Source organism: Onychomys torridus, chromosome 7 (genome assembly GCF_903995425.1).
Source record: "Onychomys torridus chromosome 7, mOncTor1.1, whole genome shotgun sequence".
Lineage (NCBI taxonomy): Eukaryota > Metazoa > Chordata > Mammalia > Rodentia > Cricetidae > Onychomys > Onychomys torridus.
Genome location: NC_050449.1, coordinates 54,787,433 through 54,812,614, shown reverse-complemented (window position 1 = coordinate 54,812,614; position 25,182 = coordinate 54,787,433).

The following is a 25,182-nucleotide window of genomic DNA, read 5'->3' as shown; positions in this document are numbered from 1 at the left end:
CACACACACACACACACACACACACACACACACACACACACACACACAGGGGCAGGAGGTGGGGAGCAAGAGAGAGAAATCAACTTTATTCCATACATTTTATTAGGAGAAGTCGTGATACCGTTTACCCATCTCCATGTGTTAGTCCAGGCTGCTCCCCATGGTCTCTGGTCAGGGAATGTGTGTGTCTGTGAAATCCACAGGTGAGTTGCATGCAGTCTCAGGCCTGAGAACTCCCAGGACTTTCCTTTTTCCTTTGAGGACACCCAAACCTCTCCTCCCCCGGAGATTAGCAAGCGCACCCGTTGGCCTGTTGGCCCCGTTGAGAAGCCGAGCTGCAGACTAGCTCGGAGCCGCTCAGAGGAGCAAGGGCAGCACTCTGAGCCAATGGCAGGCGGGGGGTTCGGCAAGGGGGCCCTGCTTGGGGGGTTCGGCAAGGGGGGCCCTGCTTGGAAGAGGAGTGGCTTTGCTCCTCCATGCTTTCCTGAAATCAAGCCTGGGGGTCTCAGATAACCAGCCACCAAGGGACTGAAGGCTCCTGGAAGGCATCTGCCTGGCCGCTGCAGCAGCTCTCGCTAGGAGTCTCCGCTGGTTACCAGCAGCTCACAGTTCCCCTGAGCACCCCCAGTTAATAAATCCCAGGCCCTCTCAGTGTGAACGGGAAAAGATTACTAGCCCAGGCACTTGGCTGGCGCTGCAGGGTCTCTACACACCTCATATATCACATCTAATACATCGGGGAGGTGTAGGCTGGCTTGGAGTGTTGTGGGGGGCACTCTAGAAGCGGCATCCCCTCCACCCCTGTGCCCCCTTCCCATCCTCCTCTGCTTCCACCTGGACTCCAGAGGCAGTGGGCCCTTAGAATACTGTTGGGAGACAGTGCCTTCCAGCTCTCATGGAGCACAGGGCTCTCTGTCTCTGTCTCTCTCTGTCTGTCTCTCTGTCTCTGTCTCTCTGTCTCTGTCTCTGTCTCTCTCTCACTCTGTGTGTGTGTGTGTGTGTGTGTGTGTGTGTGTGTGTGTGTGTATGCGTTGTAAAGATGGAGGTACCTGCATGTCCATAGGGCTTGCAGAGAGACCAATGTACTGTAGTGTTCGTGCATGCTTGTTTATGCACGGATGTGCTAGGAGCCAAGTTGGGAGCTGGGAGATGGGCAGGGGGGCAGTGAGAGGATGGACGAGGGGGGGGGCGAAGAAGAGGGCCAGAGCATGTAGGTTCCATGGAGCCAGAGGCCTCTAATGTCTTCATTCTCTACCTGTCTCCTTTAGTCAGAGTAGGGTCAAGACTAGTCCCCCTGACCTAAGGCCACAGGCCGGCACAATCTCATGATAGGACAACATACTGGAGCCAGGTGGGCCAGTCACAGACTTGGAATGGGACAGCTGGCCAGTCCTGCACAAAGGTCTCAGCCTCCACACAGCTCCAGCTCACTCTTGCCACAGGGAACAAGAATATTCCATTGCCAGATTTTCTAATTTCCCTTCTGGATTTCTGTAAAAATTTCCAAATTTTAAAGAAGCCTTATTTGGGCCAAACAACACATCCCGGAGGCCAGATTCTGCCTTCTCAGCCCTGGGCTTGGTCTCTGCAGAAGAGGGGACAGTTGGAGACATGTTTGCCAGGCTCCTGCCACTTTCTGCCTGTGGGGTCCTGAGCCCAGGAGTTAATCTCTGAGCCTCTGTTCCCTTATCTGCAAGATGTGGGTAGGAGTGGCTGTCTTGTGAGGCTATGGTGGCCTGAAGATAACACCCCCAAGAGTTCTCCTGCAAGGGCCCGCAGCTGGCATGCAGCAGAGACCGTCGAAGGCTAGACCCTTTGAACTGTAGCTCTTCTCAGGCAATGGGTTGGAAATCCCCCTTTCAGACCTCTTTCTTCCTGTAAACTACCTTCCTAGGTTTACTCTAGAGATGTGGATATCCTACCCAGCTTGGTGGCGCTGGTCCGTCATCCTGGATACCTGAGAGGCTGAGGCAGGAGGGTAATGTTCAAGGACAGCCTGGACAATTTAGTGAAATCTTGGCTCAAGAAGAGACAAGAACTAGTGTCGGGAGACCCGGGCAGACAGCGCAGTGGGAAGGGTGCTTGCTGCTTAAACCTGAGGGCCTGACTTGGGATTCTCAGCCCCCACGGAAAAGTTGGGCATGGTGACAAGCAGCTTTCTTGACCTCCAGCACTTAGGGGAGACAGGTAGATACCTAGAACTCAGATTAGCCAATAATAAACTCCAGGTTTAGTAAAAGACTACCAAAAAAAAAAAATAGAGAGCAATTAAAAAAAAAAAAAAAAGACACTTGCCAGGTAGTGATGGTACACATCTATAATCCCAGCACTCAGGAGGCAGAGGGAGGTGGACCTCTGTGAGTTCAAAGCCAGCCTGGTCTACACAGTGAGTTCCAGGATAGCCAGAGCTGTTAGACAGAAAAACTCTGTCTCAAAAAAACCAAAATAATAATAATAATAAAATAAAAGATGAAAAAAAGACACTTGATGTTGACCTCTGACCTCCACACACAGGAGGATTGGGGACGGTGCTCAGGGGTAGAGCACTTCCCTTGCAAACCCTGTAGACGTCCCTGGGTTCAACACAGCCAAACAAACAAATCTTGTGGACAGTCTACTACTTTAAATCTAGGACTGGCTGTGCTGCAGCTTGTCAGCTGGGAGCTCTCTGTACCCCTCCCCCAACTGTGAGTCTTCTCTAGAACTAGTGGGGGTGGGGCTCAGGGTAGGCCTAGCTTGTCCCCCAGAAGCCTCATCTGGGTGAACATGGAGCAAGGGTCGGCACATTCTCATGTCAGCTCTCCCAAGCCTTGGAGTCTTGAGATGGGTGCAAGAACCGACCAGCCAGGCCTGGCCTCAGCCACTGTTTCCCTGGGCTCCCAGCCATGCTCTGCACCATGCCCTTTCCAGGCACACTGGGTCCCTCTACCTCCTTGGCAGGTATGTCCATTAGTTCATGGTGAGGACTCTTTCTTAATTGCCTCGGGACTTCCCCTGACTAACCAGGGGAAGAAGAGCTGGCATCCTGTCTATCAAGCCAGCAAAACCAATCTGAGAACAGGAGCACTGAGTGCTGGCAGGACACAGGAGAAGCTGGCACACTTAGTTGGAATGGTTATGTCTTTTAAAAAGGCAGTTGTGCAATCTATAAAGTATGCAGTAGGGACTCTGGTGCCTTTGGCGTCTGCTTCTGGGACATGCAAACTGCGTATTTTCCTCTACCGTTCTCTCCCATGACTCTGCCTACTATATGAATAACCCTTTTTACATTTTTTTTCTTGCTCTTGACCATTGATTTCTGGAATCACTCGATGTTCTTGTCCAAGCTGCTTTTAAAGGAAGATTAACCCACAGGCAGGGTTAATCTTCACTTTGAGGCCTGTGGATGTAGCTTTGTGGGTAGAATGCTTGAGCAGCATGCACAAAGCTCTGGGTTCCATTCCCAGCACTCCATAAACAGGGTATGGTGAGGGACTCCTATAATCCTAGTAAGTAGGAGGTAGAGGCAGGAGGATAAGAAGTTCAGGGTCATCATCAGTTTGAGACCAGCCTAGGATACTGAGACCCTGTCTCCAAAGGGGGTGGGGGCATACACTTTTGATTTTTAAGCATGCTTACAGCAGGCACACATACAGTTGTAGCCTAGATCAGAGGCCAAGGCATGCCAGCAGGGCTATTTCCCCATCCCAGGATGCACTGCATTTGGGTAGGAGAAGCCCCTGTCTCTTAGCTACCCTCCTGCCTCCACCTTCTAGCCCTCCCTCTATCCAGGCTCCTGCCTATCTCTTAGCAGTTGGAAACCTGCAGGGTCTCCAGTGAGGAGGATGGGCGATGTTTCCTCTCCTTGGAAAATCCACCCATGGTGTTGAGCTCTGGGGAGGGAGACTTGGAACTCATGCCCAGTGTCAGGGACAGGGACAAGGCAGATGTATAGGCAAAGGATAGGACGTACTTCTCTCTCTCTCTCTCTCTCTCTCTCTCTCTCTCTCTCTCTCTCTCTCTCTGCATGTGTGTGCCTGTGTGCATATGTGTGGAGGTCAGAGGTTGGCAGTGGAAATCTTCCTCTATCTCTTTCCTAATTATTTTATTTCATTTTATTTTATTTTTTAGATAGAGTCCCTCACTGGGCCTAGTGCTCACTGATTTGGATAGGCTGGCTGGCCATTGAGTCCCAAGGGTCCTCCTCTATCCACTTCCTAGTGATGGGATTAGACATTAGGTCATTTTCACTGGGGCTCTGGGTTCAAGTTTGTTTTTCATTTTTCTGGTGAGCTGTCTACCCTTTCCTGGGATTCCTACTGTCTGCTGCTGAGTCTGTGTCTACCACTTCTCTTTATCTTTCCTGTGTTCAGGTCATCTACATTCCTGTCTCACAAACACCTGTGCAGTGGGCATGTATGTGCATGCACCCATGTGAGTCCCTCATTCAGGTGTAAGAAAGCGGGTGTCTACTCCCAAGTGTTTCCCTATAGCCATGAGTTGTAATGGGAGAGCTTGGTGGATGGTTTCTGTCCACCTGGTTGGATTTCCACTGGATGATTCTGAGTCTCCAAGATGGTAAGTGACTGCCCCTAATATTCCATAGAATTACCTACAAAACCAGAATTACAACCTTGGTCTGCCTGCCCAGGACCCCACCACTGAGTTTGAAAAATGACAGGCAGCACCTAGATGATGGCGGTGAATCCAGGAAGGTGTGCACAAATTCAGGGCAGGGCAGGGCAGGGCAGAGTGTCAGTGAGAACACACACACACACACACACACACACACACACACACACACACACACAGGAGGTGGGGGGAAACTCACTCCATGCCTTCTCCTGGGAAAGTAGTGGAACTAGTGGAGACACTTCCTGGAGCAGGGCACACACCTGGAGCAGGACACATACCTGGAGCAGGGCACACACCTGGAGCAGGACACACACCTGGAGCAGGACACACACCTGGAGCAGGGCACACGCCTGAAGCAGGGCACATGCCTGGAGCAGGGTACAGGGGAACCATGGAGGAGCCACCAGTGAAGCCTGTGTCCTCTGAGCTGCATGGTGATTTCTGATCCACAGGCATGATCGATTGTGCATGAGTGACAGCTCAGAAGGGGTTCTCCTAGATACTTGTATGTCCCCAGGAGGTGTCTAGTAAAATAACACAAGCCACAGCGGACTTCAGTCTTGTCAAAGTGCCTTATCTGTCACCATGTGATTTTGGTTCTGTCCTAGGTGTAATCTTACACACTTCAAAAAACAAGGACAGGGGCTGGAGCGATGGCGCAGCAGCTGAGAGCATTTACTGTTCTGTCAGAGGGCCAGAGTTCAGCTCTCAGCACCCACAATGGGTGCCTCACAAATGCCTGTAACTCTAAGGGGTCTCATAGCCCCTTCTGGCCATCATGGGCATATGCTCACATAAATAAAAACAAAACCTTTAAAAAAAAAACAATAAAATACTATCTTTACATTGTTAAAAATCAGAGACACACACAGTTGCAGTGTTACTTAAAAATCTCCTTGTTGGAGGAAGTGTGTCACTACGGGGGTGGGTTTTGAGGTCTCAGATGCTCAAACCTGAGGATCCTGATGGAGAACTAACCCTCAAGCTAATTGCCATTGTTTACTTGAAACAGGGTCTCTCATTAAGCCTGGAGCTCATCAATTCAGCTGGATTGGCTGGGCTGCAGGACTCAGGGATCCTCTACCTCCCCAATATTAGACTTACAGCCGTATGCTACCATTTCCTGCCTTGCCTGGCTTTTTATATGAGCATTGAAGATCCAAACTGAGGTCTTCACCCTTATTCAGCCATCACTGGGTACAGTGATGCATCGCTTCCAGTCCTTTCTTTGGGGTTCTTAAAAACAACACTGAATCACTTTCTAGTACTTGAAGGAGTTGGTGAACACTTACCTGTATCTATATAGAGTAATGTCAGTTTCAAAGGTTTTGTTAATTTAGTTGTTAAAGCATGATTTTAAATTTATCTGTGGGGGCTGGAAAGATGGCTCAGTGGTTTAGAACACACTTCTTGCAGAAGACCTGAGTTTGGTTCCCAACATCAATGCCAGATAGCTTCAGGGGATCTGGTCCCCTCTTCTGGCCTCCTCCAGCACCTGCACTCAGGTGTACAGACACACACACACAGACACATAAGCAAAAATAAAATCATTTCTGGCCCTCTTTTAATTACTTGCATTTTGGCGGTTATTATTTGCACTTTCCAGTTCAGTTTTGGTGTGTGTTGTGTTGAATTCTGTCCCTTCAGAATTCTAGCACTTTCCTCATCAATGGGATTGAATTCATTGGAGACTCATGCAGGTTGTCACCAGTGCCTCAAGGTTCGCAAAGACCTTTTCACTCCGCTGCTGACATTTCCGGGCTTGCAAAGGCTCCACTTCCCTCTGGTCACCTGCCTTTGCTTCTTTCCCCCTTCTCTCTCCTGTCTTCTCTGCTCAGAGCTTTCTCCCACCTCATTATGGGAGCTGGTAAATATTTACCTTTGTTTCCTTCCAGACTTTTATGGCTTTGCCTTTTTATGTTTAGCTCTCTAATCCTTTGTCATTTATTTTGGCACCAAGTGTCCTGAGAAGAGCTGAATTTATTTAATTTTTGAAATAGCTAACCAATTGCCCCAGTACCGGTTAATTAGTAATGCCTCCTTTCCTGGCAGCTGGGCACTGCTACCTTATCACCCATGGACTTCATGCATCTGGCCCAGGCACATGCTAAGCTCTGCTTTCTGCTTGGTGGTGTGCCCTTCCCCCTTTCCATCGATCTTATAACTCTTGTGCTGCGACCATATTGTTTTATGATGATGACCATAACTTATCATCATCGTCCTCCTCCTTCTCACCATAGTCATTACTATTTGGAAATCCTAGGAGCTGAACCCAGAGCCATAAGCATGGTGGGCACGTGCCTAGCACTGAGCTACATCCCCAGGACTATAAATGTTTGCATTCTCCTCTCCCCTCCTTCTCTCCTTCCTCCTCCTCCTCCTCCCTCCACCCTTCTTCCCTTTGAAGACAATCTGAACTATGTAACCCAGGCTGGCTTTAAACTCCAGGCAAACCCCTGCCTCAGCCCCAGCTGCTGGGCTTACAGGTGTGCACCATCACATCCAGGATTGTGTCATTACACTTCATTCTTGACTTCTCTTGGCTAGTTTTTCTGAATTTTTCCAGGACACGCTTGGAATAACTTGACTAAAGCCAAGATTCCACGGTTACTTTTCAAATTATTGAACTTACATATTAATTCGGGGATTGATAGACATCATGGTGCAATTCAGTTCTCTATGACATGCCACATCACTCATTCCTTCAAGTCTCGATAGCTCTGACTTCTCTCTTCTTTGTGGTGTCTGTCTCACGGTCCACGGCCCAGGTCATTCACACACAATATTTCCTGTCTTTGTCACCGGGAGCTTATTCATCTTTTTGGTGTGGCGACACAGTAGAATACTTGCTCTGTCTCTAGGAGGTTTAAGCCTCATCATTGCAGAAAAGCACCAACAACCCCAACCATCCTGCATATGATATTCTTTTAAAATGATACATTTATTTTCTGGGGTAGGGAGAGTGCTTATGTGAAGACTCGGTGGGCAATCACCTTTACCCACAAAACTATATTGATAATCTGGTGGGGTTTTGTTTGTTTGTTTGTTTGTTTTTAAGAAAATAAAGAAAGAATTTAACGTTACACCAAAGATTTCATTAAAAAAATCTAAGTGAACTAGAAATAAGCTATGTTCCTACCTACCTACTTTGGTGGTGGTGGTGGTGGTGTGTGTGTGTATGTGTGTGTATGTGTGCACACGTACACTATGTGTGGGTACGCTACGCGTGTAGTTGTGTATCCGAGGCCAGCAGTCAATAATAGTTGTCCTCCCCAATCATCTCCACTTTATTTCCTGGGATAGGGTCTCTCACTGAAACTGGAGATCAGTGATTGGCTGGCCTGGCTGGCCAGCAAGCCCTAAGGATCTGCCTCCTCAGCTATGAGATAATAGGCATGTGTCACATGCCTCCCTTCTTATGTGGGATCTGAACTCAGGCCCTCACGCTTGTACAGCAAGCAGTTTACCAAATAAGCTACGGCCTCGGTCCCCCTACTTTGATTTTTTAAAAATTACATACCGATGACACAGTTAAGTAGCCTATGAAAATCCGAGAGAACAATAGCCCCTTGATGTACCGAGCCCTGTTCGGAGAGTCGCAGCAGGTACAAGACGACAGGGGGAGTCATGATTCCTGCAAGTTGACCTCTGACCTCTACATGTGTGCCATAGAATGTGCATGTCTACACACATACACTCGCACATACATTGTAACATTTAATGTTAAAAGAGCCTTATCACATTTCTCCTATAAGATTCTGATGTGACATTTTCCATAGACAGACTCCTGGAGGTTGAATCCCATCCACATTCCTGGGATAAAGGTTCATTGTTCATCCCTCTTTAATGTTTCCATTCAAAGCCGGGGTTTGCTTCGTTAATATTTTATTTAGGAGTGTGTGTGTGGGTGTGTAATAGGTGATAGGAAAGGCAAGAAAAAGTGTAAAGGTGCCCGGATTTGAATCTTGGATCTGCCATTGCTGCCTGTGTGCCCTTCGGCACGATCCTTGCCTCTCTAATCTTGAAAAATGAGATCCATTTTTGACACCCAGCTCAGCTCCCCGGGTCACAAGGATTCAAGGCCAGCAATGTTTTGAGTTCCTCCTGGTTTGCCTTTTGGAACCTAACAGCCCTGCGCACTGAGGATCGCTAGTGCATCTAACTAAGTAGACACCGGAAGCTCGGACAGGTGTAGCAGCTGCCTCAGATGACTCAGCCTGTCAATTGCTGATGACCGCCTCCTTGCAGAGGAGACCTACTTGCAATTCCCTGAGAGGGCTGTCTGATTTCTGTCTGCCTGCCGTATGCAATAAATACTCCTTGTGCTGAAGGACCTCATTTTCTACATCTGAAAACAAAACTCAAAAAAAGCCACCTACTTCTCCTCAAAACCCCAATCAAATAACCCCTCCTCTGGGGAACTTTCAGTTATGCTTCTAGGGTCCTTTCAATTATGATGGCTTCCTATGTTCATGTAATCAGCGTTGTTCCTCAGTATCTGAGGTCCTGGTGACCTCTACTACCCCGTGCCTCCCTAGGAGTGCTCACCCCAGCTGGCAAGCTAAGTTGTGAACCCCAAATATAAAGCAGTTTCTCAGGGGAAAGGATCATACATTGGAGACTGACTGGCTCCTGTTTATTTTATTTTATTTTATTTTATTTTATTTTATTTTATTTTATTTTATTTTATTTTAAACAGGGTTTCCTGGAACTCACTCTGTAGACCAGGCTGGCCTCGAACTCAGAGATTCACCTGCCTCTTCCCGGGATTAAAGACAAGCGCTACCACTGCCTGGGGACTGACAGACTTTTAGTTCTACAGACAATGGAAACTTCTCGATGCACCACAAGCCTCGCTTTTCTCTTCTGTCCTTACAAGGCAGCTGGAAAAATTACATGTGGGACAAATTCCTTCAGTTCGTGCCTGCTACCTGGTTCAGTACACATGAGTCATCCTTGCCCTGCTTCCAAGGCCCCTTCTCTGTGAGCAGGGCCCTTTCTCACTTGTGTGTCTCTGGCTAGAAAGTAGCACAAGCCAGGCCAGAAATGCTTCTGTAATGTAACTGTGTGTATGTGTGTGATGTATGCACATGTATGTGAGGCATTGGCTGTCTTCCTTGTTGCTCTCCATTTTGTTATTTTTTAAATATTTATTATTAGAGAGAGAAAGAGATTGATGCGTAGGGCTCCAACTCAGGCCATTTTGCCCACTGCATACTCACTCTCTTCAGTGTTCCTTTTTTGTTTGTTTTGAGAAAGTGTCTCTCCCAAGCCTGGAGCTCACTGATTTGGTCAGGCTTAGTGGCCCCAAGAACTCCCGGGATTCCCCTTGGTTTCCTAGTGCTAAGGTTACAGGTGTGCTACCACACCCAGCTTTTATATAGGAGGTGGGGATTTGAACTTGGGTCTCACACATATGTGACAGGCACTCCATACCTACAGAAACATTCATTTTAGTCTCTCCACACTCAAAGAGCCAGGGATTGGCATGAACACTCTGTAGGTGAGAACAAGGAGACCTTCTACAGAAAAGCAGCCTGCGCACATCACAGAAGAAAGAGGCTGCAGAGACAGTCTGAGCCCAAATTCCTTGTTTGAGTGTCTTCTCAAAGGCTTTATTTCCCTGGCTCATGACAGATGGACTTCCAGGTCCCACACCTCCCAGAGGTCATGCCCAGAGGAGGATGCTGAAGGCAAATTCTGAAGGGTCAGACTCAACCCTTCTGCGTTGTTGGTGTTTGGTCCCCGGTGCCTTCTCCAGGCAGGGTGTTCCCAACTTTGCTTCTGGTGTTGGCCAGTCCTGGCCTGAGCTCTAGTTCGGCTACTGGGCCACTGATTAGCTGCAGGGGGAATTAATAAGTGACAGAGTCATGAGTTTTGTCTGACCCTTTGCTTTCCAGACTTAGCAACATAAGGGCCAGACAGAAGCAGGACACTTCAGCCCAACCAACACCCCTCACCGCCCTCCACTGAGATTCAGAAGTCTGTGGTGCCAGAGAGTCCTTTGCTCTGTTATAGATGGGGAAACAGAGGCCCCAGGCTGGTAAGTGGGCTAGCCTGGAGAGGCAGACTGCCTGGCTACAGAAGCTGTGATGATGTTTGCAGTGGTCGGACCAGCTTTTGAGGGCAGACACGGGGGTCCCATTTTGACAGTGCCCCTCCTGTTCAGAGTTCATTCCAGATTCTACAGAGGGGCAGGAAACAGAGCATGGCCAACAGGAGAGTTGTGGACTTGGCAACTGATAGCCCAGAGGCTTGGATGCCACTGTTGGGGCAGAAATACCAGGCTCTGGCCTGGTCTTGCTGGCCCCAGCCTAGATCCCTGGCCAGTACTTCAGCGGCTTCCATAGATGGTCGCGGTCTTCAAACCTCCGTTCTTGAATAACATGGGGATGGTAGAGAGGTTGTGCAGTTAGGTGTGTCTTCCCTCACCTGTCCTGCTCCACAAACAGGAGTGACTGGGCTGGACCACCCTGATGTATGAGGGGACCTCCATGCTTTTCCTTTATAAGGCCTGGCAGCATGCCTTCCCCCTGTCTCTCACTCCTAGGTCTCACTTCTTCCTGGACAGAGCTGGAGCTGGTCTCTGCCAGAGCCTCTGTCTACTGGGAAGTAAGGAATCCCCAGCATACCTGGCCCTGACACTATGGACACACACCACACATCACACACACCATACTTACACATACAGACTATATATATATATCACATGCACACACCACATACACTCACACCACACAATACACACACCTCATCCTATCCATCATTCACATACATACATATGCACAGAGAGTCTCCAATCACACACATCGATAACACCCCCGACCCCCACTCAGTCCTACCAGGAAGTCCATATTTCTCTGACAAAGCCCAATGTTAACTGCCACCCTGCAGTTACCATTTTGTGCTCGCCCTGGAATCCCACCACGTGTCCAGCCTCCACCCGTCTGTCCTTCCTGTGTACTGTTGTTCCTTCTGTTGCTGGCTGGAACCACCTCCCTCCACCCTGGCTGGCTGGATCCTGCCCATCTTTAGCTTCAGCAGCTGCCCCCTCCCCTCAGCTCTCCTGACCCTAGGACCACACTCCCCTCCCTATCCCCCCTCTCTCCTACTTCCTTATCTCCACCTCTCTAGTAGCACTCAGGGCTGTCTACCTTGTGTCCCTGGGAAACAAGTGCTTGCTTAATCCTTTTAAGAACAAGCTACAAACCACTTGGTCAAAGTGATTTTTTTTTTTTTGACAAAGTCTCAAGTGCCTAGCTGGCCTAGCACTTGCTATGTAGACCAGGATGCCCCCAAACTCACAGAGATCTGCCTGCTTCTGCCTCCCAAGTGCTGAGATTAGAGGTGTTACACCCCTATCCCCATCTGGCCTCTTGGTTTTTAAAACCCACCCTCAGAGTTGCAAACGGGGGGTGGTATTATCAGTCCTATTAACAGAGAGGTTGAGTAACTAGCCCCATGGCCACACAGCTGGAAGTTGATTTTGGCCTGACTTCAGGCCTTCCAGGCGGGTCTCGCTCTCCTCTCCCACAGCTGCCTCCTGTTCACCTTGAGTCCTTAAGGGCAGGGATGAGGAATACCTTTAACCAAGATTGTTGCCTGGCAGCTGGGACAGGTTTAAGTATGTGAAATCCCTTTGAGCTGTTTCTTGAATTCGAGAAAGCTCAGGCCCTGGCTGACAAAAATCACATTCGGTTCTTGGTGTTGCCTCTGAGAGTCCAGAATTGCTGAGACCCTAAACCAGTGGTTCTCAACCTTCCTAATGCTGAGACGCTTTAATACAATTCCTCATGTTGTCAACTATAACATTATTTTTGTTGCTACTTCATCACTATAATTTTGCTACCTTCATGAGTCATAATATAAATATTTTTTGGAGATAGAGGTTTGAAAAAGGGGTTGAGATCTGCAGGTTGAGAATCAGTACATTACGCTCTCTGTTTGGGCCCAATCACCCTTATTCAGCTGTATTTGGTCATGACCCAACATCCTGGAACCATCTCCTTCCCCTGGCAGCCAGTTGGCAAAACCCATCATCACCGTATCCTTCAAGAATTTCTTCGGTTTCTTCTCACTGTCCCCAGCCTGCCAGTGCACACCCAGGAGGTGTGCGGTTGTTTCCAGAGAGCTAGCTGTGCGCTGGCTCCCCATGGAATTATCAGAGGACCTGGGGCAGAGAGGTGTGGAGGGAAGAGCGAGCAAAAGCAGGAGAGGGCCATGCTTCCTGAACAGATGTGTGCTTGGCAAGGTTCTGAAAGAACTGGGTTTACATCCTGGTCCTGGGGAGGGAGGACTGGGAGGGAGAGAGTCCCTGGCAGGAGCCCTGAGCCACCTCTGCTTCCTCTAGGAGGCTCCTTGGCTGTGAAGGATGTTCTAAGACAGGAGCCTCATGTGATAGTCAACATCATGGCTTTACAGACAGGAAATTGGCTTCCACAGAAGTGCCCGGATACATGGGAACAATGACCATATCAGCACTCACTGTACTCAACCCTAAATGCTCAGCGTCTCTGCTGAAAAGAGGTTTGAGCTCTGGCATCAGGGTCAAAAGTTCCAGGTTCTAAGTCCACCCCTGGTGTTAGCCTACGGTGTCATCTTGAATGAGCTGTGAGACCCTCTGGACCTTGGCACCTTTGTTTTCCACTCTACAGTGGCCTTCACCTCTTGGTTTCTGTCTGCCCCTCCCCGCAGGATGAACATGCCAGACTGGACTTTAACCACCCGTGTTATTTCTAACCTCCAGCCCACCCAGAGCCTGTGGATGTCACGTGACTTCCCACGCTGAGCACATCCCCAGAGACAACACAGGCCTTGTCACAGACTGAAGCTTTCTCAAAATCATGTTGTAAGGAATGGTGGGCCAGCAAGGTGGCTCAGAGGGTAAGGCTGAAGCCAAGGCTAGTGACCTGAGCTCAGACCCCAGAACTGAGATGGCAGGAGGGAACTGAGTCCGGTGAGTTGTCCTCTAACCTCCACACACAGGATGTGGCACGTCCACCTCTATCCTCCAAAATAAAGAAACTTATCAATTTGTTTGTTTGTTTGTTTGTAATGGGAATGGGACTGTGTCAGTCAACTTTGCCGGATTAGGAGGAAACTGAGATGCAGCTCAGGCTAGAAGCTCATCCAATTTGTTGACCGAGATGTATAGTCTGACCTTAGGTTCACTGACTGGGGACTGGATGTGCCACCCATTTCTCCCATTGGATTGGGAAACATGCTTGAGGCCCTAAATTCAACCCAGTACCAAAGCAAGCAAGCAAGCAAGCAAGCAAGCAAGCAAACAAACAAACAAACAAACCTACCTCCCAGCCTACCGGAAAGCCATGCATAGCAAAAACATCTGTTCGAGACTAGGGGAAAAGATAGCCCTGGGAGTTCCCTGAGGGAGCCTGGGGCCACACTTAGCTGGTGGCTGTGCTGTGGGGACAGGGTGGAGGCTGGGACAGGAGGAAAGGAGGCTGACACACAGACAGAAATTCACCTGGATGGGCTGGGGTAGGTAGGACAGGCCCACTCTGAGCCTCCTCTGCAAAAAAAGACTTGAGGGCCCTGCCCTATCTCAGTGCTGGGCCTGGGAGGCAGAACCTGACGAGGCCTGTTAGATATGTTATGGGCCCAGTGCGGGAAGCTGTTTTGATTAAATTTGGGAGCATAATTGCAGGGTTTGTGCTGTGGCCTCATTATGGCTTTTTTAATCTTGTTAACCTCTCCCCCCCATCCCCCTCCCTCCCTCCACAGCCACAGGCTGCGGCCTTAGAACAATAACAAGAATAGTTTCCATCTCCCCATCATGGTTTCCTCCTCCTCCTCCTCCTCCTCCTCCTCCTCCTCCTCCTCCTCCTCCCCCAGACCGGCTCCCAGAGGCAGGATGGAGCAAAAGAAACAAGAAGCCAAGGCTGCAGTGGGGATCTGAAGTGTGGCTTTCTCCCCCAGAGCACCTTTTTTTTCCCTTCAGCTCTCAGGCATGCCACAGCTGGTCTGGAGTTCTGGTGGGGAGTAGGGGGGGGGTCGTCATGCCAATAAGGCCTGGTATTAGCTTCAGGAGTTCCCCCAAATCAGGCTCAAATTTCTCTTTTGTGAGGAAGAAATGGAGAAGCTGTTAGTGGTTAGTGACAACACTGTGGACTGAGGAAGCCACAGAGATGAAGCCAGCAGCCGGGGAGGCGGCAGGGGTGGGGGTGGGAGAAGGTTAGGAGGAAGCAGAAAACAACCTGGAGCTTGGCCTAAGGAAGGTGCAGAGCAGGGACCTCCACACGAAGATAGCATCAGCCAGGTTGGACGGGCTCTGGTGCTGTGACAAATAAGCCTGGAAGCTCCGGGCTTCTTAACACAAACAAATGACTTCTTATTTGCAAAAAGCACACTGCGGGGTGGGTGCTGATGGATATGGTGGAGAGGAGTGGATAGGTTAGGAGGGTCTGGCGAGTGGGGTCAGTGTTTGGGTTGCAGTGGGATGGCAAGGGGTTCCTGGCCGCAATCCTTCATGGCCCTCAGTAGTATGGTTGGTTATTAAGCTGTAGACTCCCTGGGAGGATGGCCACCACCCAGTGTAGGATTTGGGAGAGTGTTGAGGGGACAACAGAGCCTTGTGTAGTTGTGTAGAAGCCAGAGGTTCTCTCTCTGAGACAAAGGCTGCAGGAAGTAAGCAACTTGGGATGAGGAAGGTGCACTGCACACATCCAACCTAGTCTCTCTCTCTCTCTCTCTCTCTCTCTCTCTCTCTCTCTCTCTCTCTCTCTCTCTCTCTCTCTCTCTCTCTCTCTCTCTCTCCAGCAGCTCTCTGGCCATCCATCTTCCCCATCAGGACTTTGTCAGCAGCCTTGATCTTTCATTGAGCCCCCAAACTGGACCTCTCCAGGATAAGAGAATGCCCAGTCAGTCGTTCAATGCCTGGAGTCAGAGTGTAGGCCCCAGCCTCTGCCTACACGCTGCCCTTCCAGTCCCCAGACCAACCACACACATTTACCCTGTCATCCTGCTTTCGGACTGTCCCCAGGAACCTTCCTTGGATGAATCCCTCCTGGGTTGTTTCCCAGGTCCTCTGTCCTCTCCTGGCTGCGGGCAGCCATCTCCTCACTTGTCTCTGGGCAGCTGTCCTCATACCCTGTTCTGGTTCGTTTCTGTCCGCTTGACACAGACTAGTCACCTGGAAAGAGGGAACCTCAGTTGAGAACTTGCCTCCATCGGATTGACCTGTGGGCATGTCTATGAGGGCATTTTCTTAATTGTTAATTGATGTAAGCGGGCTCAGTCCACTGTGGGCGGTATGATCCCTAGGTAGGCAGGTCTGGACTTTTGTAAGAAAAGAGCTGAGCAAGCCAGTAAGCAGCTTCCTGGTCTGCCTGGTTCCTACCCTAACTCCCCTTAATGATGGACCATCGTTGGGAATTGTAAGCCAAATAAGCAACAGAAAGAAAATTAATACTCCCACCACTGGTTCCTGCCTTTGTAGCCAATAGTGGTTTATTTCTGGTACTCTAGTCTTGGGTTACCTTGCTTTGTAACCTTCTCTAGCTCCCTGCTAATACCACTCAATGTCCTTCTCTTGAAGGTCCCCAACTCAACTCCAGGCCCTAAAAAGTTCAGCCAGCCTGGTCCTGTGAATGTGTCATGCTCTCCTAATGCTCTGAGCCTGGATGGAGTTCCTACCTTATCCCACCCTCCAGGGCCATCTCAGATGCCACCTGCTTTGGCAAAGCCTCCCAGGGCTCACAGCTAGAATATGTCTACTAACCCTTCACACTCTGTAGAAGAGTGACCTCTTGCCAGCCGATGTAGCCCGGGTTGCACCCACGTTTTCTCGGACCAGTGAGGCAGCTGCTTCTTAAATGAGCCCCAGTGAAGCCCCGGTGTTATTGAAGGAGGAGGATGAGAGATGGGGTTATATTCAGGCTTCCTAGGGGGAGTTTCAGGGCCCAGGGGATGGCCCAGGTGCTTGCTAAGCAGTTAAACACCAGGCCCTCCGCCAATCAAGGTGACCTGGTGACCTGGTGACCTGTCTGTCTAAGGCAGAGGAGAACCAGGTGACCTGAAGCCAACAGAACTATCTGAGCCACTTCCTGCCAGGGTCCCAATCAGGCAGTAGGAGGGGACAGGTGTATGTGGAAGTCCCCTCAAGGAAGGGTCTGGGCCAGGTATGGGAAAGGTGTTTTCTCCCAGGGCTGACCTGGCAGTGTGGGCTATGACTCAATAGCCACCTTGGGAAATACTAGCTGGGTTTTTCCCAGCTCAGAAGGGCAGGAGTAATCCCTGGAGGACATGGCCAATGGCCAGCTAGGCCACAGTCCCTACCCTCTGCTGCAGTGTAGAACATCATTCACAAGGCCCACTCTGTCCATTGAGGCCTTTGCCTCCCACCTGGCCTGTCTCCTGCCTCAGCCACCGATCCGTTCTTCCTTAGTTCTCAGCCGCAGAAACTGGGGTAAACAGGAAGGTATATGTCGTCGGGCTACCCCCACGCCAACACCATTCCTCCATATCAGTTTCTGGATACCGGCCCAATCTTAGAGACCAGGCCACTGGAGGCAGAGAGTGAGTTGCACGCCATGGGCCACGAGCTGCTTTTTTCTAGGCCTCAGCAAAACCGCGTGGTGTTTTCGGAGGGCAATGAACTGGGATTCAGGACATCTAAACCCTGGTCAGGCTCCACTGAAGCTGAGAGTGTCTGTCTGAGGCAGAGGAGAGCCAGATGACCCGAAGCCAACAGGACTATATGAGCCACTTCCTGCCAGAGTCTCAGTCAGGTGGTGGGAGGGGACAGGTGTGAGTGGCAGTCCCTTTAAGGCAGGGTCTGGGAAAGGTGTTTCTCAACAGGCTCAGGGTACATGTTTTCAGCACTAGAGTCAAAGCACTGTCCAAGAAAGAGAGCAATAGTCCCCAGAGGTTAAGAATAGTACTCAGAAAGATTCAGGGCAGGGGAGGTCCCTCCGTTGATAAAGTGCTTGCTGTGAAAGCCTGAGGACCCGAGTTCAGTCCCCAGCACCCACTTAAAGGCAAGTGTGGGTGGCGCTCATCTATAATCTCAGTGCTGGATAGATGGGGACAAAAAGAACCTTGTGACAGCTTAACAGGATCTGCAAATTCAAGGCCGGTGAGAGAGATCTAGTGCCCCAAATCAAGGTGGAGGGCTCCCTGAGAAGCGACCTCTGGCCTGCACAGGAATGTATGCATGTTCACATGTACTCAAACTCCTGTAAAACATATCCACATATTGAGCCAACCATGTTCAGCACAGCCCAAACTGGGCTAACTCTCCCAGTCTTTAGTTCCCAGAGGGACCCAGGCTGTAGGTCTTCTCGAGAGTTGGTGACCCTTTCTTCCCTGTGTAGGTTGGTTTCAGGAAGACTGGGGGCCAAGGCTGATGGCCAGCTTGACAGCTCCTAAACTGAAACTCAGCCGTCTGGGTTGGAAGACTACGCCGTGTTCCTGGGCATGCTCCACATTTTCTTACTGGCTGGCAGGGCATGGACAGTTGCACACAGGCAGATCTTGGCTCCCTGTCCAGCAGCTTCCCTGAGGCGGGAGGTTGGCTTTTGTACCTTGACCTAGTACAGCCCTCGGCACAATCTACAGTCAGTTCCCTGAAATGATGCAGGTGATTAGAATGAGTGGTAGGTGGGGTCGCCCTTCCCAGTCAGAACGGGTGTGCTTCTGGAATCTTCTGCTTAAATGGTTTCTGACAAAGCCTGAGAGGCAGGGGGAGGGGCCACCTGCCTCCCCTAAACTACATTGTTCCTAATGGGCTGTGTTCTCAGCTGATGAGAGAGATGTTCAACAGAAACCTGACAGAGAAGGCTACAGACTCAGTGATGAGTGAGTAATTAGACGCTAATTAATTTGCATTTCACAAGAGAGTCAGGGATGTTAAGGGGGAAAAAACCTGCAAAGATTAAAGGCCTCATGTAGAAGGGAAATCTGGGACGAAGGGCCGGTAGAGCAGACGTAGCTGAGGGGGGATGTCAGCGGGAACAGGTGGCCATGTGGGCATTCAATAGAGCAGGTGTGGCTGTAGCCAGGGAGGTCAGAAAGGCCTGGGGCCCCTGCAGTGCTCAGGACTGTTGCACATATTAGCCAGAGCTGCCTGGTGGGGGTGTGGCTAAGTGCTCCCCTCCCACTTCCCCGAAGGCTGGCCACAAACTTTTGAGAATGGTCCTGAACTTCTGATCCTCCTGCCTCTACCTCCTAAATGACTGGATTACAGGCATGTGCCACCACACCTGGTTTGTGTGGTGCTGAGGATGGAACCCAGGGCTTCATGGGTACTAGGCAAGCCCTCTACTAACTGAGCCAAGTCCCAGCCCTGGTGGGCGGCTTTTATTTGTATTTAAAATAGGGGAGAGAGATAGCAAGTGACACATATAAAAAATGAAGTTTCTGTCTCATAGTCTCCTTTGTAAAAGATGCAAAATTATGATTTTATTTAAATCTTATATATTTTAAATATTATTTTTATGTGTAGGATACATATATGTCTGTGCCCCCCTTATGTACAATGTCCAAGGAAGCCAAAAGATCCCCTGGAACCAGGGTTACAGATAGTTGTGAGATGCCACATGGATGCTGGAAATTGAACCTCGGTCTCTGGAAGAACAGCCAGTGCTCTTACTTAACCACTGAGCCATCTCTTTAGGCCCCAAATCTTATATTTTGATAGAATTTTTTGAGGTAGGGTCTCTACATGGTCTGGCTGTCCTAGAACTCACTATGCAGACCAGGCTGGCCTCATATTCACAAAGATCCACCTGCCTCTGCCTCCTGAGTGCTGGGATTAAAGGCCTGAGCCATCACACATGGCTCAGATTTTAGTAGGGCTTGTGACAAAACATATCAATGCTGTCCTTGGCCTCTGGTCAAGTGATTGCTTCTCAAAACAGAATGTAAGGGCAAGCGAGATGGCTCAGCAGGTCAAAGTGTTTGCTGTTGAGCCTGATGAACTGAGTTCAAGCACTAGCACCCACATGGTGGAAGCTGAGAACTCACTCCCACGAGTTACTCTGACTTCCACATTCACACCTTGACATGCCTTCCCCCAATAAGTAAGTATAATTTATACATGTTTTAATGGAATGTGGGGCCCAAGATAGGTTCTGCGTTTCTACCATGCCCCCTCCTTGGGCTTGGAGGGTCTACGGACATTGTGTGCTATCGGGGCCAAGCCATCCAGGAACAGTTGAAGGCTGTGATGGTAGACTGTCTCTCTGTTTTCAGACAGTGGACGTGAGTTCCACATGTTTCCTGGGACCACCTTTGAAGGGGCTGTGTAGCAGGTGGGCAACCTGCAGCTATTGTCTCCCTGAATTCCTGCCTTGGCTGCTTTTGCCCCCCCCCCCCCACCCCAGAGCAGCCTGTATTTCATTCCTGTGTGAGACGGAGGTATCTCAGTCAACTAGCTGTTGCTGTAACTGAATGTCTGAGACTTGAGAATTCATAAAGAAAAATGTTTACTCTAGTCAGAGTTCTGGAAGCTGCAAGTTCAAGCCTGGGCAGCTCACGTTGCTGAGGCATGACACTGTGGAAGAGTGGGAAGGTTAGCAGTCACCTGTAGAAGGGATGGAACTGAAGAAGCTTTCAGGAAAATGAGCCCAGTCTAGAGAAAAAGACAGCCATCTCTTTCTAGCGGCTAGAAAGAGGCATCATCTAATGGCTCCTTAACAACAACCCCATCTCAGCATAAGGTCTTGTGCAGATGGCTTGCCCTGCAAGCCTGAGGGCATGGGTTTGATCCCCGGAACCCAAATAGAAAATGCAAGGTGTGGGGGCACACACTTGTAATCCCAGCACCGGAGAGACAGAGACAGACAGATCCGTGGAGCTCACTGGCTAGCCAGCTTGGCCTATTTGGCAAGTTCCAGGCCAGTTGAGACTCTCACAGTAAAGTTAGCACCTACAGGATGACACTCAAGCTTGTACTCTGGCCTTTTAGCATGACTTTCCAAGAGTCAAGCCACAAGCCACATTCAGACGATGGCAGGATATAAATGCCCAGCCACTTCAATGGACAGCTCCTTCCTGGGTGGGCTGATGATTCCTCAGGCCAGCATTACAACTCGCAACTAATCCAATTTCTTTTTCTTCATATACTAGGGTAGATCTTTTATAAGCTGTTGCCCACTCCCCAACTCTCTCCCATAGAACCTAGCATGGGACTCAGGTTACAGACAAGCATCCAGCCTTGGGGACAATGATGACTGCTCTGGGAAAGCTGTAAGTCACCATGACATCTGGGAGCTTCCTCATCTTGGTCTCTTGGGGTCTCAGCATGGCCAGGAGGAAGTAGTACAGGGCACTGACAATGTGGGTGTGGCCTTAGCCAAGGCTCTAGAATGCTCTATGTCTTTGGGTATGTCCAAGCCAGATTAAAATGGCTAGCCTCCAGGAGCTGCCTGGGTCTCCTGGGATTGCTGAAACAAGCCACTATGAGCATGATGGCTTCCAACCACAGCAATTTCTCTTCTTTAAGTTTTAGAGGTCACAAGACCACAATCAGTGTCACTGGGCTGAGTCCAAGGTGTCTTCACAAAGCTGAGCTCCCCCCAGGGGCTCCAGGGGACAGTCTATTCTTTGCCTCTTCTACATCCTGATGGCTGCAGGCAACCCTTGGTTTGTGGCCTCAGCACTCCCATTTTAACAGCAGCACCTTTGAATCTCTCGCCATCTCTCTTCACACCAGCTCCTCCACTGGGGTCTGCTTATCCAATCTCCCTGTCCCTGGACACCTGTGGCCTCTTTAGTTTCACACTTCAGCCTGATCATCCTGGACCATCCTTGCCTTGAGGTCCTTCTCTTAATTGTATCTGTAACAATCATGTGTCCAGATGAGGTCCCATTTACAGGCTGTCAGGAGAGAACGTGGTGTCTTTGGTCCTCCAACAGAGCAGACTCCTGTCTCCCTTCCTCATCAGTAGCTGTACTTGCCTGCATAGCTCAGAGGGCCTTATTCTGCTGGGATTATTTTCAATGTTTATTGATTAACTATCCAGCTGTTTTGCTCACAGTTGTCTCTTTTAGGAACTACCATCCTAACCAGTCTTTTTCTTTTAAAGTATTACATTTATCTATTTATTTAGTGTGAGCACACTCCTGTACATGTGCATGTACATTCCACAGTGCGTGTGTGAAGGTCAGAGGACAATTTGCAGAAGTCAGTTCTGTCCTTCCACTGTGTGGGTCCCAGGGATTGAACTCAGGTCATCAAGTTTGGCTGCAAGTGCCTTTACCTGCTGAGTCATCTCACTGGCCCCAGCACAATGCATCTGGAGGAAACACAGTGTGCTCGCTCTGTGTGTCACTCACATTCTGTCACTTGCTCCTGCCTGGGGAAGTCAGAACTGTGAGAATTCCCTTCCTGTAGAGGCAAGCAGGGATGGAGGCGAGGCTGGTTCACAGCCCACAGATGAGCCATGGGATTCCCCCTCCAGGCAGCTGAGACAAGGCTCTGCTCCCAACCACTGATATTGGGGGCACACATAGTGGGTCTCTGAAACAACTTACAAAGTTTGGTCTCTTGTGAACTTTGAAGCAATCTCTTATCAGATCCAACACACTGCAGACACAGCACAGAAAGGGCTGTTCTAGAAAACTGAAAATCTAATCACAAGGGTCCAGAATGCAGGTCCGTTGGGGGCCGCATCTATGGGTAACCTCTGCCCTTAAGCAAGACCTAGACCTAGAGAGAAGGGACAAGCCAGCACATCTCAGTGGCTTTTATTATTCTATGTGTCTGAGCTATTGGGGATCTTTGCATATCAGTGCAGGTTAGGCTTCACGGTTGAACTATTTGTCACACCCCTCAAGCACGTGTGTGTGTGTGTGTGTGTGTGTGTGTGTGTGTGTGTGTGTGTGCGTGTGTGTGTTCCACCAGCTCTCACATTGCTTTGGGGGGGTCCATATTTCCCTTTTGCCCTGACTTTAATTTCAGACCCCAGAAGTGCCTATGACTAAAACACTGTTCTTGTTTTTGTGCAAGGCGCTTGCTGTGGAAGCCGTCTACAGTGAATCCCTTGTGTTCCAGGGTTTCCAAAAGTCCAGAGGCAGGAAGGTGGCTTGGCCCTTGGAGAACATTCCTGTGGAGGGAATGGAATTTAAAAACAAGTCCACCAGCGGACCTTGAGGTTAAAGGGCAGGAAGCGGGTCTGAGCACGTCTTAGTCCTCTGGATCTAGGGGCAGTTGGAAATGCCATGTGTTTGTCCAGCTGGGGCCAAGAGTGGGTGTGGGCAAGTGGCAGGCTGAGATGGTTTGGGCAAAAGACACTGGCCATGGTCAGGGGAGCTTTGCACACCACACCAAGAGCTGGAAGTTAATCCTCCAGGCCAGGAAGGGGGCACATCTTTGCTTCCAAAAATCTTTTCTGACTATGTCGACGACTGATCAAGGGGGATGGATGAGGAGAGTATCAACTCCTGGCATTCAGGAGGAAGAGCTGAGTTATTCCTCCCCACCCCACCCCATGTGTGTCCATGTGTGCAGGTGTGCATGCCCATGTGTGTGCATGCACGTGGAAGCCAGAGGACACCTCAAATATTGTGCTTCGGGTTTTGTCCACTTACATTTTGAGACAAGGTCTCTCACCAGCCTAGAGCTGACTAACTGAGCTAGGGGGCCAGTGAGCCCCAGTGATCGGCTTGTTTCTGACTCCTCCACAGTGCTGGGATCACGAGCCCAGACTTCCACACCTTGCTTTTTATATGTGGGCTCAGAGCAAGCACGTTATGGGCTGAGTTGGCTCTCCAGCTCTCCTCACTGTGCTTTACACAGAGCATTTTCTTTACCTGTCGGCCTGTCAGTGAAGGCCTAGGCTCACTCCTTACCCCTGCCGCTGCCATGCACAGGGCTCTTTCACACAGATTCTGTTTCCTCCAGTTCCCCAGCCACAGGTGGTCTTGCTGCATCCGATCACAGCACCGTTTTTCAGTTTCTGAGTCATGCCTACCCTCTTTTCTCTAATGGCCGCCCGCATTAACCCCCGAACACACTGGCAGTGTGCAAGGACTCTGTCTTTACGCTCCTGCCAACACATGTTATCTTTGATCTGATTGTTAACAGCTGAACTAACAGGTGTGGGAAGATCTTCCCTCGTGTTTTTAGGGATGTTGAGCATTTTTTATCACACTTACTTATTTGTGTATGTGGAGATCGGTGGACAACTTCTGGGAGTCAGTTCTTTTCATTCACTCTGCGGGTCATACAGGTCATCAGGCTTGGTCCCAGGCACCTTTGCCCGTGAGGCATCTTGCCGGCATGAGATTTTGTTTGTGTGCTTGTTGTTTTTTAATACACCCATTGGATATGTGCCTGCCTTCTTTTGAGCAGTGCTCATCCCATCCTTTGGCCATGTTTAATTGCTTATTTGTCTTCTTATAATGGAGTTACTTGAGCTCTCCATGCATTTTGCATGTCAGCTCCTTTTCCCACGTGCAGTTTGCAAATATTACCTCCTCTGCTATGTAGAACCTTTAATTTGAGACAATCCCAAGTTTGCTTTTATTGCCTGTGTCTTTATTTCATATCCTAAAGTCCATTTCAGGGACCAGCATTGTGGGCGTGTTCCCCCCTACATTTTACAGCTTCATGCCTGACATGTACGTTGTAATAATCAATCTTGACTGCATGTGTGTGTTATGAGATAAAGTCCTCCATTCATTCTTCTTTGTGTGACTATCATTTGTGGAGGAGACTGTCCTAGAACAATTGATTTTGCTAAAAGCATGAATTTGTTTCTGGACATGCTGTTACATTTGTCTCCACAACTATTTCTGTGATCGTGCCCTGTTGTTTTGATTACTGTAGCTTTGCAGTATGTTTGAGCTGAAGTAGCATGATGCCTGTAGCAGTTTTGCTTTGACTGGAGTCTTGGCGGTTCTATATGAATTTTAGGACTCTTTTCTATTTTTGTAAAAATTTTCATTGGAATCTTGAGAGGAACAGCATTAACTGTAGATGGCTTTGGGTGGTGTGGATATTTTAAGAATATTAGTTCTTCCAGTCCATGAACATGGGCTATCTCCATTTACTTGTGCCTTCGTCAGTTTTGTTCACCAGTGTCTTACAGTTTTCAATGTATAGATCTTTTACCTCTTTGGTTAAACTTATAGATGAATTCGTTTTATTTTATGTATGAATGTTTTGCCTGCATGTGTGTGTGTATACCACATGCATGCCTGGTGCTCATGAAAGCCAGAAGATGGATGCCTGGAATAGGATGGTGCCTGTGTGTGGTGGGGATGAGTGAGTGCTTGGGGATTTGCACAGAGATGAGGCATGTAGTGTGGGTCACAGCAAGACTGTGCGTAAGGGAGGGTGTGTGGGTAGTTTTCCAATGAGAGGAACCATGGGTCAGGAATGGGCGATGGCAGTCTACTCCTTCCATCTTGAGCTAGGACACCAAGAGCTGCAGCTGGGCAGGGACATACATTAGCAGGTAATGGCAGCAGGTGTCTAAGGGAGAACCTTTGGGCAGAATGAGTCTAGGCCCACTTTCCATGACTCACTGGTCACCAGTAGAAAGGCACACTCTTTTTAAATTGTACTTTTACTTTATGTATATGGGTGCTCTGGCTGCATGT